Genomic DNA, 17,445 nt, shown 5'->3' on the forward strand with positions numbered 1-17,445 from the left:
GCAGTCAGCAGTTCCTTCTTTAATTCCTCCATCTTCAAGTCCATCCGTTTCTCCTGGTCAGTAGCCGAAGCACTCGCGACCCTTTCTCTGCTGTACCCATCTCTCGCGTTGTCGTACGTCTTCTTCGCATTCAACAGCTTGCGTAGCACTTTTTTGGCTTCACTCACTCTCAACTGGGTGAAATCACCTCCAGACGATGAATTTGCCAGATCCTTGGTTTCTTTGTTCATCCCCTCATAGAAGGTGTGGTGCACCTCTATCTCCTTCATGCGATGGTTGGGGCATGACTCCAGAAGGCTCATGTACTTCTCCCAGTACTCGCTCAGGGTTTCATCATATTCTTGCCTTATGCACGATATTTTCCTCTTCAATGCACTTGTCTTCGAAGATGGGAAAAATTCGGCTAGGAATGCTGACTTGAAGTCGGCCCATGTATTGATGGAGTCGGCTGGCAGGCGCATGAACCAAGTGTTGGCCTCTCCTTTTAGGACAAAGGGCAGGGCCTTCAGTCTGTAATCGTCCTCGCTCGCTCCTGCTGGCCGCCTCTGTGCCTTACAGATTTTGCCGAACTCATTTAAGAATTCGTAGGGTCCTTCATAACTCTTCCCACAGTAAGTTCGTAGGATTGCAATCACGTGGGGTTTCACATCACAGACGGTCTGGCCTGGGGTGACCACTATGGCTTGTGGGGGATCTCCGTCGGTATGTGCGGTAAGTGTCGCGAGCTCGGGATCGTCCTCACCATGGTCAGCCATCCTCACTAGTGTCCTTACTGGTTGGGGTGGAAGCTCCGGGAGCTGGTACTCTAGCTCCTCTTTTTCTTCGTCGCTACTCGTGCCTAGGTCGGACAGTGCTGTCGACAGGCCAGAACGAGTGGTAACGAGTATTGTTCCTCTGGGAAGTATCCTTGGTCTCCACTGGCCAGGAGCCGAGCCACTTCTCATAAACTGAAAACAAAAAGAAAAGACAAATTATAAACAGTATGTACACCAAAAAGATCACACACAATAACAGGTATGAACGCCATCCATCCCCGGCAACGGCGCCATTTTGGAGTGGCCTGGTCTTGGTCCTTGATGGTTTCGCATGTGAAATTGGAGTGTATCCAACTGATCAGGAAGAGATTCCCGACCCAGCTGAGTCGTTGATACGACGACCGAGACCTGACTTCAAACAAATTTCCTCAACCCACTTCTACTGATTAGTATAGCGGATGTAAGGGTCAAATCCCACGAGGATGGACACGTTTAGATAACTGTGGTGACTTTCCTGGGTGTTTGGTTAGCTACCACGCTTGGGTTGAGATTTTACCTAGACAGGAAATAAGGTAGTACTCTACTGACTAGTAGGCGGGAAAAGAACAGACATGTGGGAGTGTTCGTGAAAATAGGGGACAAGGCGTATCAGAGACATATGGAAAGTAGACAGTTACTAAAAGAGGAAAATTAGGTAACAAGGTGTATCTGATGGCTGGGGCTTTCTGACAGATCTGGGCAGTACATCTGAAAAGTAGGGAACAAAAGTAAAAAGTAACTTAAAAGTAAAAGTGGCTCAAACTAAAGTTGATTTTGACGTTTTCTTCTTCACCAAGCATTAACAGAATTCAGATAAACACAAATACCATGACTGAACTTCAGATTCACAAATTCGAACTTAAGATCCATCGATTAAAATGCTTAAACTTAAATTAAACGGTAACTGCAACTTTTTCTTCTACTGGCTGACATGCATGGTGGTAATCACTACGCAGAAAAGAAACTCATGCACGAGAACTTCACAAAACATAGCTACACTTCGAATCAACAACTTCCGATGAGAAAACACTTAGAAATTGAAAGCAATAACTAAATCTAACTTCCCTAGGCAGAATGAAGCAAACTCAAACCAAAGTGACATGCGAAATTGAAACTTTATAACGTAAAAGCTGGAATTTAACAAAGTACTTCAAAGGAGCACCAACGATGAGTGTTTGCGGAATAACTAGCGATGAAAACAAGTAAACTTTAACTAAGAAAGCGATTAAGATTGTTTGTGCCACTCCGGGCGATGATACTACTATACTACTGCGATAACTGGCTGGAAAGGCGAACTGATGACTTCTCCGGCAGACTCTTGGACATCAAGTGACCATGGCTGTGGCGAGGAACGAGAGGTAAGATAATGCTGAAGGATGGATCTTCTAGAGAGAATTCTACTAAGTCTGATTGTCAAACTCTGAACCGAACTCCTTCTCTCTCTCCAAATGGCTCCTTTTATAGGTAGGCTTGCCCTTGCTTTTAGGGTAGACTTCTCCCGCATTTTGACCTTTTTGCCCTTGTAAAATAATCATCCCAGCTATCCTCCTTCTCCATCTCGATCCTTTTCTCTGGCGTGCATTCTGGTCAGTGTCGCACCCTTCTAGTGCCCTTTTCACTTGCGTCACACGAATCGTCACCTACTGACTTGGATCCTTCAATCCTGCACACTTAAGCAACTGTTTTGCAGATAATACATGTATTTCACGACATACTGACCAGTAACCAAGGCTTAGAATACGACTTATCAAACTGCTCACACTTACCACATGCTTGTCCTCAAGCGTGAAGACAAACAAAAAGAAATAAGTCGAATTCGAGCCTGGTTACTCCCCCTGACCGACTCTACCTAGCTAGACTCAAGACTCTGACGCAAAAGAAAAGAAAACACTAACGACACAAACACATACACATATAGTTAACTTAAACACATAGAACAGGCTATATTTTCAACCACCCTTCCCCTCGAGATCAGGTGCAATCCGGCCTTAGGCAGCCTTGAACTTCCGCCGCCCCCCTTTTCTTCCCCAGTCAGTATATCTGCTTGTCAAGATCACCCAATCCTAGGCCAAACACTGGGTTCACTCAGTCACTCATTCCTCACAGGGGATGTTAGGACTGTTTTCTCTCAATGCTAAACCACAGATGTTTCGGACTCAGATCTCACATGCAGCTCCCGAAGGTCTTTTAAGGCTTGTAATGGGGCTAGTGGCTTGTAGCGTTTGGGGTAGTTGTCCCTAAGGCTCTAAGTTCAAAAACTAACTATTTACTTTGATGAGGGAGAACTGTGTGCATTCGGGCTTCTGGCTAGGGCTTCTTCTTCGGCCGGACAATTTCTGACATTGGCCTCCAACTGGTCAGTAGCTTCCTTGTCTCTACTTTCGTTCTCTCTCTAAAAAACCGAAATTACTCTCCCTTCTCTCTACTTTCGTTCTCTCTCTAAAACACAAACCCTAACCAAAATTCGACCCAGTTTTTTGTCTAATTTCAGATCTGCAGTAATGGATTCAACCAAACTCACCGGAAGTTTGCAGCAAACGGTGTACGACGCAGCCCTGTTGGCAGAATTGATGCAGAAATTGGGGAGCGTCGAGAAAGCAAAGGAAGTATACGCCCTGTTCTCCGCTAGCCTAATGACATCTGTGGCGGTCATACCATCACTGAAGATTCCGGCATATTCGGCGACACAACCGGCAGTTCTCCATGAAGAAGGGCCTTGAGACTCTGGATCTCAACATGCAGAAACCGCTTCACGGGAGGCGGTAAAAGAAGAGGCGTTGCACGAACGGCCGGAGGATGTTGGACAGACGAACAACGGTGCAGAGGTGGAGACCAAGCAGCAAGGTGACGAAAACCCTAGTTCTGAGGGTAAGGAAGATGGTGAGGGGGAAACCCCTGTTATAGATGACGTTGTGGATGGGGAAACCCCTGTTGTGGAAAGTACTGTTGAGGGGAAAACCCATGTTGTGGAAGAGGTAACTGAGGGGGAAACCCCTATGGAAACTGGGGATGAGACCCCAACTGATTTCAGGGGTGCGACCCCTGAACCCATGGAAGAGAAGGCAACCCCAAGTGATGTCAGGGGGGAAAACCCCATTTATATTGAGGAGGCAACCCCGATGGTGGATGATGAGGGGGAAACCCCGGAAAAATTGATGGAAGAAACAGATCTACATGTGACTGGAGTACCGGAGCCCGCTGAGGGAGGGCTGAACTTGATTGTGGACCTGGTGGATGACCAGGAAGAAGACGAACCCCAGATAGGCAAGAGGGCGAGAAAAGGAAAGGCAGCGACGACCTCAACTACCCGGTCAAGGAAAGCTCCCTACGTCAAGGAGGTTGAGGAGAACATCCCTCTGCCGAGGAACAAGACAAGCCTACCCATGAACCCGACTCTGAATCTGAAGAAGCTGAAGAAGAGTTTATTCCAGGACGCCCGGAAGTTTGGCTGACTAAGGAGCTGCTAGAGGCGATGAGGCAGTTCGACGATCAGAAAAGGACCACGGTGTACAAGGAAAGATGCAGCGCCGGGAAGATGGCTAAGTCTGGGAAGCAGTACAGCCCCAAAGAGCTTAAAATGATTGCATGTGACGAGGACTTCCGCGCTTGTATCTATTCGATCGGATTTGAGTAGTTACTGAAGCACAGCCAGGAGAGGGTGCCGGTGGACCTAGCAAGGGAGTTTTTCTCCACTTTCCGATTGAAAAACACCACTGATCTTGACGCGGATTCCATAACTTTCAGGCTTTTTAATGAAGAACATGAGATGAGCATCTGGGAGTGGGCTTTGAAAATGGGGTTGTTCACCCAAGCCGAGGATGATGAGGGGATATGGAATGAAAGGATGATCGGTGTGCCGAAGAATACGCCGGGTTTCAAAGTGCAAACAGCATGGGAACTGATCACCCACTCCAAGGCGGGAACGTTTAAGTCCAGCTACTCCAAAGCCTCTCACATCGAAGACCGAATCCTCCGCTTTGCTCAGACGTTTATCAGCTACAACTTGATGGGAACCGCTAATTCAGCTCTTACAACTACCGACCTTTACTTCACTTGGTGCATGGCGAAGGGCGTGAAGGTGCACCTAGGTTATTGGCTGGCTCAAGCATGCCACCAAATGGCGAGCAACCCTGCTCGTCATATGTATACCTGCCACCTCCTGGGCGCCTACCTCCAACGGAACATCGAAATGAAGATTGCCAAAACCGCTCCTTTGGTAGTCATGTGCGAACCCCCAGAGATTTTCAGCATTGATTATTTTTTCAACAAGGGGTTACTCCAAGCTCATGGCGCTAAGACCTTCTTCTACTCAATAGGAGACAAGGTAAAGGCGGAGACTGGAGAAGCTGAGGAGGCCATGCCAAGTGAAGATGTTGAAGAGCTGCGTAAGGATGTCCAGGATATGAGAAAGGAGATTCAATTGATGAGGAAAGAAATGGTGAAGGAACTTGGGGGGATTAGGAAGGAATTGAACGGAAGCCGAGAGGAAGTGAAGACCCTGAGGGGCAATATTGCAGATTTGGCGGTGAAGTCTGCCAAACAAAATGAGCGGATGACGGAGGCGGTGGAGCTTTCAATGAAGATGTTGAAGTGGTTGCATCAGACACTCCCCTTGACCCAGTCGAAGGTAACTCCTGGGTCCAGCAGCGAAGTCAAGCAGCCCGTCCAGAGCAGTCCATCCGTCAAGCGACCACAACAATCGCTCAAGCAGATGATCTCCCCACCCGTTCCCAAGCAAGTGTCAGTCCCAACAAAATCAAAGTCTCTGATGAAGAAACCAATACCCGACCAGCCAGAACAGGAAGATGAAGAGACGGAGCAGCCGGCGAAGAAGAAGGTGAAGATGACCCGACCCGGAATCCCACCCCAGTCTGGCTCTCGAGGGAGCCAGCCCCAGAAGTGAATCACCCCCATGACCAAGTAACTTTTATTTTTCTTTTTGCTTTCAGTTATCTGTTTTTGTTTTTGTTGCCTATTTGTGATATGTATTTGTCTGTGTTTTCTTCCACTTAGCCCACTGCTTGGTCTAAGTGTGAGAAGTTTGTATTTTCTGTTTTGATGTGTTTTCTCCCACTTAGCCCAATGCCTGGTCTAAAGGTGAGAAGTTTTTTTTATATATAAACTGTTGTTGTTTGTTGCATTGATCTCTCTGTTTCCCCCCTTCACGACGATGGCTTGGGGACAAGCTTGAGTGAAGTGGGAGGGGGAGAGTAGTCAATGCATGTATTTGTCCGCATGATAAGAGTCTTTAGGTCTAGTTTTGTTGTGTCACATGAGCCAGTGAATATAATACGGCATGATCCCCTTAGTGAAAGTAATTAAAAATAGGAGGTATTTCAACTTAGAAACCTTTTCCTTTAATAAGCCAAGTCAATCTGAGTGAAGCGAGAACGATAGAGGATGCCTTTACTTACTTAGTTGTGAAGCCCTACTATAATAGCGAGTTATAAGCCTTAAATAACTTCAAGCTAACACATGTTAAAGGGCCGCCACTGAATGCTTAGGGAGAGGAGTTGTGAAAGAGAAAAATAGGGGGATTGGGTTATGAAGGTATAAGCTGGACGAAGTCCAGGGTAAGGTGTTATAAGCTAGACGAAGTCCAGAAGAGAGAAGGGGAAAATGGAGGAATAAGCTGGACGAAGTCCAGAAGAAGAAAATAAAAAATATATATATATATGAAAAAAAGGAGGTATAAGCTGGACGAAATCCAGGGGAAAGTTGTTTAAAGGGCAGGAACGATAATAACCTGACCTAGGAAAAAAAAAGGAGGAAACTCTCATAACCCGACGCTTCAGTGGTGTGGCAATAACTTGAGAGAGAATCGATCCTAACATCCCTGGTGAGGAATGAGTGATCGAGTGAATCCAATAATTGGGTAAGTAAAAGGCTATCTTGACGAACTGACAGATTGGCTAGGTAGAGGAAGGGAAAGGGCCTATTTGGAGGAGTGCAGCCTGTTGGATTGACCTTAATCTTGTGGGGAAGGTTGCTTAAAAGTTAAAGCTAGCTCATGCATATGTGTTTATGTTTATGTGTTTGTATGTTTTTCTTTAAGTGTTTTAGTTTCAAATTGTGTCTAGGTCTAGGAGTCTGTCTAGAGTATAAAGAGTCGGTCAGGGGATAACCTTGCTTGAAATTCGCCTTATTCTTTTTCTTGTCTTTATACTTGAGGACAAGTATGGTTTAAGTGTGAGCAGTTTGATAAGGCTAATTTCATGCATCGGTTATATAGTGAAAAGCACTACATTTTGCTGGGTCTAACACAGTTTCTAAGCCAGGTGTGTGACAGAATCGCTAGATCCAGGAGATGCTGGAGGAAACGGTCTAGCGAAGGAATGAAGGAAAAGTGAGTAGAACTTAAGGAAAAGAAGGCTAGAAGAAGGGATTCAATAGCTGAGGGAAACAAAGTCTATCTATACCTTGCTGGGCCCCACTTCAACGCCTATAAATAGAGGAGCATGCAACACACAAGGGATACCACTTTTTTTACTCTTAGCTCACACACAACACACACACTTGGGAAATGGGAGTTCTGGGGTAGTTTAGGTTTCAAGGGGTCAATTCTTCAGAGAAATTCCGTCGTAACACCGTCTGCGTGAGGGCGAAGATACAATCTATTTACTTTCGTTTTTTTTTTTTTGCACTCTATTTCGTTCGAACTTCACTTTTGAAAGTCGATTTGGCTGTTGATGCTACTGATTATCTATGCATTTCTTAGTTTTCGTTATATTTGTGTTATTTCGTGTTGATCTACGTTGATCCTGTTGTTAAGAGTTTTTATTTCGGCAAGTTGCATGTTGATCTCTGTTTTTGTTACTTTGGTGCTCGATCTGGAGAATTTGGCTGTAGATCTGAGGTGTTGTCGTTGATCGGAGGTTGTTGGTTGAATTTGAAGTTATGTGTCGGATGCTTGGATCCGGAGTGGATTTAGCGTCCGAGGTTGGATTTGAATAGGGGAAGTCGAGTTATGCATGAATTTTGAGTTTTCTGTTTACCTTCTTTTTTGCTTCGTCTAGCATCCGTAGATCTGTTTAGTTCTTAATTGTTCTTCATTAAATCGTTAAAATCCAGTCTGCTCTGTTTCGATTTCGCTCATACTGTTTCTTCTGAGTTTTTATGCAAATTGGTTGGAGAAGATGATGTCGCTGTTAGTTAGTACCTTAGTTAGTTGTTTTTCCAGATTTTCGTCCGTACTCTGCTTTTTCAGTTATGGTCCCCACTGTCAGTTTATTTCCCAGATCTAGGTAATTAGAATAGTTTCTCAGATCTAGTGATTGTTTCGGTTCTAGTTTACGTGCACGCTTTTGTTGTTTCGCCTAGATCTAGCTGTTAGCGTAACAGTTTAAAATCCCAATTTTAAGTTTAATTTCCTCAACCCAAAAAAAATGCGTGGCAGCAGCCAACCCAAAAACAATTCCCAAATCCTTGAGCATGATTATTACGCATCCATCTCTGTGGGATCGATCCCTACTTCCCTGTGCTAGGTTTTAGTAAAGTGGTTGAGGGTTTTTGAAGAAGTGCTCTGTGTGTCCGACGACCGGGATTTTCCGACGACCAGTGAGTTCCTAGACCGTGTGATCTAGCGGATTTGCTGGACCTAGGAAACCTGTTATTTCTTTCTATGCACACAGTGACCACCCACACACGTAGTTGTGTCTCTTCAGATGTGTTAGTATCTTTTATTGGTTTATACAATTCCTTTTCTATTTAATATCCGTTTTGTTTTTACTTTGTTTCTTCCCTAAGTAGTTTTGATGCTGCATGATTGAGTGACACAATTGTGTATGATTTAATATAACTTGCTTCATAAATGTGACAGAGTTCTAGCGAGTTAGATCCACTTAGTAGACGCTACAGTTAGCTTCCCTTAAAACGGCACTGTTAATTGAGAGTGAGGACTTTTCAAGGGTCTTAGGAGCTTTTTGGAGTTAAGTATTAGGATTGGCAACCCTAATGTTGTAATCAACGTTTGTATCGCATGAGCATAAGCTAGGTGACTCGTCCTTTCAAAGTATAAACTGTGCTAGGGTATTGTAGTTGGAATTTGTATAACCATAACTGTGAACGCACATCCATGGAATTCTCTTATCTCTCATATTTTATCTTTGTGATTTAATTGCATTTAGTTGTTTGATTGCTTTTAATTGTTTTACTTTCAAAAACCCAAAACTTCTCTTGTTTCTCTAGATAGTATTTGACGCTTAGTACATAATAGCCAGTTGCAATTATATTTCCCGTGTTCGATATCCCGGTACTAACCTTTAGCTATACTAGATCTACCCTGTATACTTGCAGGTATTTTTAGTGCTAATAAAAAGTGCATCACCCCCTCAAGTTAAGTATCGAGTTTTTCGAAACTTAACTTGCACAATCTTCACTTTGATAAATAGTTTATACTCGTATTCAGGAGTTCTTCACTTTTTCTGATGACAGTTTAGATCGTGTCTAGAGACATCTTCGGCAGTTTTAGCTCGTGCCTTTAGGAGCCATATTCTGCAATTTTAGCTCGTGCCATTAGGAGCCATCTTAGACAGTTTTAGCTCGTATCCAGGAGACAACCTAGTTTTTTTTTTTTTTCGTTGACTGACAGTTTTGACTCGTGTCGAGGAGCTTACTCGTCTTCGGGCTGAATTTAACTTGCAGCCCACAAAGCTTCATTTTGGAAGGCCATTCTTGGCCCATTCCGCTCAATTACAATGAGCCCATATTCTTTCCCTTTTTCATTCTTTAACTTTCTTTGAGCCCAACACTAGCCCAAATTGCCATCTTCTTTATGTGAAAACATTGAGGGACGGTCAAACAGTGCCTCCTTTTCTTTTCTGTTTTTCTTCTCGCCGCCAACATGTTCAGTGGCACCAACTCTGGCGAGTAATAGCCAAACACTTCTGGTTGGCTCCACCCTTTGCACGAAGACACATCACGACCAACTTCTGCACTCGCCCTCTCGACGTTTCTTCTTCTCATTCCCCCGCTGTCGGCTTTTTGTGCTGACCAACTCTTCTCAACCAGCCGTTGTGGTCTTTTTCTCTTTGTCTTCTCTGGCAATTCTGCTTTCTCTCTTAACGGTTACAGCGACGTGCTGTTACAAAATATTCACCGCCGTCTGCTTGCCTTAGTGAAATAGGCGACTAGTGCTCGTGGTCATTCCTTCTTAGTGATGGCTTCCTTGGCTGCATCTGCTCCTTCACAGCCTCATCATTCTAGTAACATACTCCTTTCTTCATGGGAAGACTTTGCTCCAACTCCATCAGCATCCCCTTTCGTTCCTCCAACTTCATTCTCCTGATTGAGGAGATGTGATAGGCATGGTGCCACCTTTCTCCTCGGCCTTATCCAATTGGGCCGGCCTCGCCTCTTCTTCCAATCAACCTCTCAAATTTTCCATGTGAACATAAACTCTATTATCATTGCTACAGTTGGCTTTTCCTTCTAACGGGGCTGTGCGTCACGCCTACTTTAAAATTACTGCTTTCTCAACTCCCTTTCTGGCAGTCTCGGCTTCTCCTTCTTTAGTCTTGCTCAGAATGCATCTCCGAGATTCATTCCAGGCAGCTTTCTCACCTTCTCATTGGTAGAATCTTTGGCTTCTCAACCAACTTACATTTGGAGAGAGATCGTTCGGTGGGATTCTTTTTCTCCCCCTCGGCCGGACAAACCGAGGACCCCTCCTCTGTTTTCTTCTCTTGACAGTGGCTGGGCGGCATCGCTCAATGGACACCATTGATCTCTTGGCTGGGCTGCTACCTTCTTGACAATCTCAGCTCTTCTTTCGGTGGTTCGAAGAGGAATCGTTCGGTTGTGTGCTTTCTCTTCCCTCAGCTGGACGATTCATTAACTCATCTATGGAGCCATCATCTCTTCTCTGGAGAAACGGACTGAGCTACTATGGCTGTCCAACGATTCTCTTTCGGAGTCTTCTTGCCTTCTACTCTTTGCTCGTTAGTTCTCCGTCGGCTCTATCGCGCTCGCTGCTTCTGGCACAAAGTCGGCACCGTGCTGCATTCAACCAGCTTCCTCACCGCCAGCGCCACTGCGACGCCCTCTTGCCGTCTATGTTACTTCCGTAGCGCTGCTGTCTCTAAATCTCGCTGTTGTGTCTCCATGGTCAGGCTTCGCCATTGATGCCCATTTGAAATTCAACCGCCGAGAACTCACTGTTGTCGTCTCGGTCCAGCCAAGCACCACCGTCGTTTACACAGCTGCCACCGCCAGCCTCAGACGCAGTCGCAGCCATTGCCGTCATGATGCCATTTCCATCGAGTCTTGCTATACCATCACTTTGTTGGTGAAGAACTTACCGTTGGGCACAACCTCTTGCTAACCGCAGGAGCCTCCTGCTGCCTATGTTTTTTTTTTTTTTTGGATTTTTTTTTTTTTTGATATAGAGACAGATCAATCCATGCTAAGGATCGAACCTGCTCTGATACTATGTTGAAAAGTAAAATGCGGAAAATAAAAGACACTAAAATCTTTATCAACTACATTGTATTGGATTTGAATTCTTCTTTGAGATACATACTACATAGATATTTATAGGACCTAGATATATAAATATACCTAGGAACTATACTTATTGGAACTCCACAATATAATGTTATTCTCTTCCCAACAAGTTTTGGACTCCAAATATTCTCTTCCCAACATACATAGGACACTTCAATTTATTTTTCCAACAAGTTGGAATAAGTTAGTGGAATATAGGGTCCACTACCAAAAATAGTAAAAAAATGAAATGGGACAAATTTTGTGCACGGACGGAAATAGAAAACTGGAACAAACTTTTTAGGGACGAAGGGAGTAATATTAAATATAAAAGCAAAAACGTTAAATAAAATCAAAGTACTTAAAAAATATATAAATATACATGCACAAGAAATTATAGATATGCTAACCATGAATGTACTTGATTTACATAGAATATTTTAGTGTTTAAACAACAAATATCATAGCTATTATACAAAATAAAAATATTATAAAAAGAAAAGGAAAAGAACCAATCTTGCGTTTCATTAAGTGTGATGTGCGTTTAATACCACAGCATGATATGCTGTGTTTGTGGAACAGCAGATGATCTCCTCCCGCTCCCGCTCATAATATTTGTTCCAACTAGAATTGTACTAAGTAAACTCTCATAAATATTTCCGGCATACTTTACGTCGGATATATCGAGCAAATACTCCACTACGTCGTGGTTGCCACATATAACATGATTTTATTTTTATTTTTTGGTAAAGAAAGCTGGGCACAATCCAGAAAACTGAAGAAACTATCGCAAATAAGTAACACCTAATCTATCATGAAGTAGCCAAACATTCATACCCGGTGGAGGGCCTTCAAGAACATGAACTCCTTTATGAAAGCTATACGCATAATGGGAGAGAAAGTCTGCAGCAAAATTACCTTCTCTATGCACATGTTGAATTACCACCGACTCAAAATCTTGTAATAAGCCACGCAACCTCTCCACAATATTCTGGCAGTTAACAGTTACCTCAAAATGCCCCATCATCATGGCAACCTCAACAGCACTATTACTTTCCACTATTAGCTTCCGGATGCCCAAATTTTTTGCCAGGTGGACTCCATGGAAGAGACACCAAATCTCTGCCGTCAAAATCGAACAAACCCCAACATTAGCTACAAAACCAGCCCTCCATGCTCCTAGCTCATCACGGATATTCGTGCGAACTAAACCGATAATGTTGTCTTCTTGGAAATTTTACCAACAAATGTTTTACTTGATATTATATTTTTGTAAAATATACTATTTTTTTTAGAAACAATAAAATAACTTTATCTCTTCAATCAATGCAATCAACCATTTTTTTCAATTCAATTAAAGTATTCAACTATCTTTCTCTCTACTAGGGGTGTGCATTTGGGTTTCGGTTCGGTTTTCGCCCAAACCGAACCGAACCCGAAAAACCGAATTTAGGCTAAAATTGAAACCGAACCGAGCCGAAAAACCAAAAAACCAAAAATCGAAAAACTGAAAACCGAACTTAAAAAACCGAACCAAACCGAAAAAACCGAAATTTCAAAACAAAACCGAAAAACCAAAAAAAATAGTATATTTTAATATATCTAATTTATTTTATTTTATATATACTAATAGAATATAAATATATAAAATATAAAATTAATATAATATATATAATATTTATTATATAAAAATATATTAGAAGAATATATATATTATATATATGATATAATATACTAAATTAATAGGATAAAAATATATAATAATATATTTAAAATATAATTCGGTTTTTCGGTTTTTCAGGGTTTTTTTTCGCCCAAACCGAACCGAACCGAAAAACCGAAATTTTTATATTTTTAAAACCGAACGAACCGAAAAAACTGAACCGAATTTCAAAATTTCGGTTTGGTTCGGTTCGGATATTCGGTTTTCGGTTATTTTGCTCACCCCTACTCTCTACATTTGACCTTCATCCTTAAAAAATAGAAATTTTTTAAACGACACGAGTTTTAATGCACAATTGGTAAAGTAAGAGAGAGAAAAGAAAAATAAGTAAAATAAGAGAGAGGAAGAGAAAAATGAGTAAAGTAAGAGACAAGAAAAGAAAAAGTAGTGGAATGTGGGATTCAAATCTTAAAATAGAAAGTTTTTATTTGTAAGGGACAACCCAAAATAGAAATACTCCCTCTGTCCCGCTTTAGGAGTCCCAGTTGATCAATTTTGGGTGTCCCGCTTTAGGAGTCCCGGTTGGGATAAATTAATAAAAAATGCCTACAAAGTGTTAAAAGTGTTAAAAGTGGGTCCCAACATCCACTACAACTAATAAAAAAGTGTTAAAAGTGGGTCCCAAAATCCACTACAACATTTATTTATTGGACACTCCATTAAAAGTGGGTCCCAACATCCACTACAATATTTATTTATTACATAATCAAACACTTTTTTCTTAAAACATGTGCCCGACTCAACCGGGACTCCTAAAGCGAGACGGAGGGAGTAGTTTCTATTTTTAATGGATGGAGATAGTATTAACTAACAACTCATAAAATCCCGAGCCGACTAAGAAATGTGTCATCTTAATCGAACGAAGAGAGTAATTTATTAAAATATACTCCCTCCGTCTCACTTTAGGAGTCCCGGTTGACAATTTTTGGGTGTCCCGCTTTTGGAGTTCTGTTTGGAATACTACATAAATGGTAATAGGCTACACATTCCACTAACTTTTTCCACTCACATTTTATTATAAAATTAATATATAAAAGAAGACTCAGATTCCATTGTTTTTTTCACCAACTTTCTTTTATACTTCTTAAAATCCGTGTCAAACTCAAACGGGACTCCTAAAGTTGGACAGAGGGAGTAATTACCAATAAATAGTGTACTCAAAGACTGGTAGCAAGATTTTGTGGGTTCCTCACTGATAGGTTAAATATCTTATTATTATTTGGTTGCATTATTCAGTTAGATAATTTAGTGATTGCATATCTTTTCCATATCTTGGTTGTCTTGCTCATTAAGTTAGTATTAGTATAAATAGGGCAATTATTATTGTCTTCAATCATGGAATGAATATTTGAATTTACGTTTCTTTCTGTTTTATTTTACTCACTTTGTTTAAGCTTAAGTTGTCGACGGAATTCCGCCTCCCAAAACTTCTCTTTTATCTTATTTATCGCCTTTGGCATTGTGATAAGGGAAATACCCTTATCAAATTGGTGCTTTCATCCTCGAACTCATGGCCGAAGTCAATCTTCATTCATGGTCGGAGATATCGCATGCATCTGAAGGATTGCAATTGAATTCAACAGCAGCAACGTTGGAGCATATTCTCGCTAGGTTCACCCGATTGAGCATGAGCATAGGGTAGCATCAACGCTCCCTCCGTTGCAACCCGGACCTGATCCACCCGACCGACCCGGCTAAACGCTGCCTCACAGCCGCAATTCCAGTCCACCAGCCACCAGCCCTGCTACACCGCCGGATAAATCCCGACGCTGCATCCCCTGCCGCAATACCCACCAACTTGTTGGAACCCACCCATCCAACACCAGCAGCTCGGACTTCAGCAATACGGCCAGCCCTCGCCGCACCAGCCATCATGTTGGGATCAACCAGACTACCAACCTGCCCGACAGCTGCCGCCTCCATACACCTACACGGATTCGTACGAACTGCTGCGAAGTCCTTACGCCGGGCCACAGAATCCACCGATGGCCTATGACCCGCCGCATCAAGCGTATTCCTACCACGAACAGCCCTGCAGGCCGGTTGCAGTTGTTGTCCTGCAGGCACTGGTGATGTTTTTATTGAAGGCACTCAAAAGCAATTAGGTAGTGGAAGCCAAAGCATACTTTCTACGGATGAGACTTGTGTTGTGCGAAAAGAGGGCATAGATGAGTCCATTGAGAATGCATAGGATGATCATCCAGATGAGAATGGGCTTCTCTTGGTGCAAGATTTCTTCAAAGGAAAACAATTGTTCCACGAGATAGACAAAGATGGCATTGGGCAAGTCCCATTGAAAGTTCTCGACATTGCTATGGCAAATAGAAACCTGCCTAGGAGATATGCAAAAGAGTTCTTCAAGCTTACTAGGAGCCGTATGTTCCCAAAGTCTGTGATCGCATTTGATCCAGGAGGGGAAACCTCAACACTTTTGTTTTCACCGAATTTGCTCGTTGATGTTGTTGATGTTGCTTCGTGTGTAACATCCCGGATTTTCAAACCCTAATTTTAGAGCCCAAAAATTTATTATTGATGACGTGGGAGACGTGAATTAATTTATGAATACATTTATTGCATGAGTTGCTATGATCGAGTCGAGTCTAGGGTTTGCGTTGGAAGTTTGAAAATTCAAACTTGTTGATTATGTGATGTGGCATGTGATTTATTAATTTATGAGGTGAATTAATTGTTTAAGGGTGAGTGAGAATATTAGAGAAAATTTCCATAAATACGAGCCACCTAATTCTTGAGATTTTCGAACCCTTGACTTCTTGAAGGAGTAATTCTATTTTTCCGGATTTAATTTAATTCTTGGGATATTTATCCAAATTAAATCCAAAACCCAATTATTTCCCAATTTCTTAATGGGAAAAATCGAGCCATATTATTATTAAGGTGATTTTCGAAAATCACCTATCTTTGGGAATGAAGGATTTATTTTTATTTTAATGGATCCCTTATTTGATTTCCTTCCATACTAGAATTAAGAATATTCTACCAAATCTTTCCATACCTCAAGAGATCTTGCCATGTCTTATTTTAGTTAATACAAAAAAATCCATGCCTTATTTAAAAGGCATAGAAACGCCTATTTCAATCCCTAGTTGGGAGAATTCTTATTTTTATTTTGCTCCGTGATATTTTATTCTACTCCGAAAAATATACCAAACAAAATCTTGGCTAAATATTATTTTCGAAAATTACATGCCTTGAGACCTAGTTCATTTTATTATTTCTTCTTCCCTACTCCACAATATTTTATTGTGTAGAATCAAATCTTACCAAATATTCTATTTTATCTACCTAAAGATCTTTTTGAGAACTATAAATAAGAGAAACCCCTAACCCTAGCCCCATAATTTTTGCCCCACCTCACCCATAGTACACGCCTCCCCCTCTTCTCTCACTCTCTCCAATTTTTCTTCTATTCTCCAATATTTTGTCATCTTTTGAAGAAGAATTGAATTTTGATCCAAGAATTTTGAAGAACCAAGTCTTTACTTCGTTTCTACCGTTCGTTTTTCTCAAAAAGGTATTCTCATATTAATCTTCTTCTTTCTACTCGATTCCTCTTTTTTCTAACCGATTAATCGATATTCTTGAACCCTCATGCATCTTGTTTGAGTGAAAGTGGGATAAAGGGGATATGGAAAATATGTATCTGTGTGTGCGTTGCGTGTGTGTGCGCGCATTGCGTGTGTGTGTTGTGTGTATGTTGGCAAAATACTCTTGTGTGACACATGTTGATTATTAGATCTAGAGTTGAGATGCGAATGGAACTTTTGTGATGAACATGGCCTGGATTGATTGATGATGTTAAGATAAATCGATGGGAAAAGGAAAAGCGTTGAGACATGCATGAGTTAGGAGTTTGTGTTGAATCTGATTTGTGATATATGCCTATGTGATTAAAAGATGAAACCTCGGTTGCGAAGCAGGATAACAAAGGAAAGAACATACTTGAAATCTAAGCAGTCGAGGTGGCCTTTATTCTTAAACTCTTTTATGTTGCAAATTTATGAATGTGGAGAGATAAGGGCGGTTTAACTGTTATGCCATGCCTATGTCTGTTTGTTGTGATATTGTGCGCCTGATGCCCAGTTTGAGAGTTCGCTCCATTGGGCTATAGGGCTATGGATATGTTTAAACGAATTCGGGTCTGAGTAGGGCGGCAAACCCTACCAGGCTGTGTACACGGTGGAATCGGGAGCCGTCCTTGCTAGTCGGCCGGTCTCGTGGGCAAAAAGTGTGGCCACACTTTCGTCGCACCGTGGAAATGTTGAGATTGTGGAAATTGATGAGAAATGTGGGGAGTTGTTTGACTGGCCAGTCTATGGAAATAATTTTTGTGATACTCGTGATATTCTCTTATAACTGTTTAAAACTCGAGTTCACTATGGTAAGGGTGGCATAACTTATAAAATGTTTTGGAAACGAGTTCACTGA

The sequence above is a fragment of the Salvia hispanica genome, chromosome 5, assembly GCF_029641045.1.
Source record: "Salvia hispanica isolate PSC_SH4W2 chromosome 5, Shi_PSC_v1, whole genome shotgun sequence".
In the NCBI taxonomy this organism is placed as follows: domain Eukaryota; kingdom Viridiplantae; phylum Streptophyta; class Magnoliopsida; order Lamiales; family Lamiaceae; genus Salvia; species Salvia hispanica.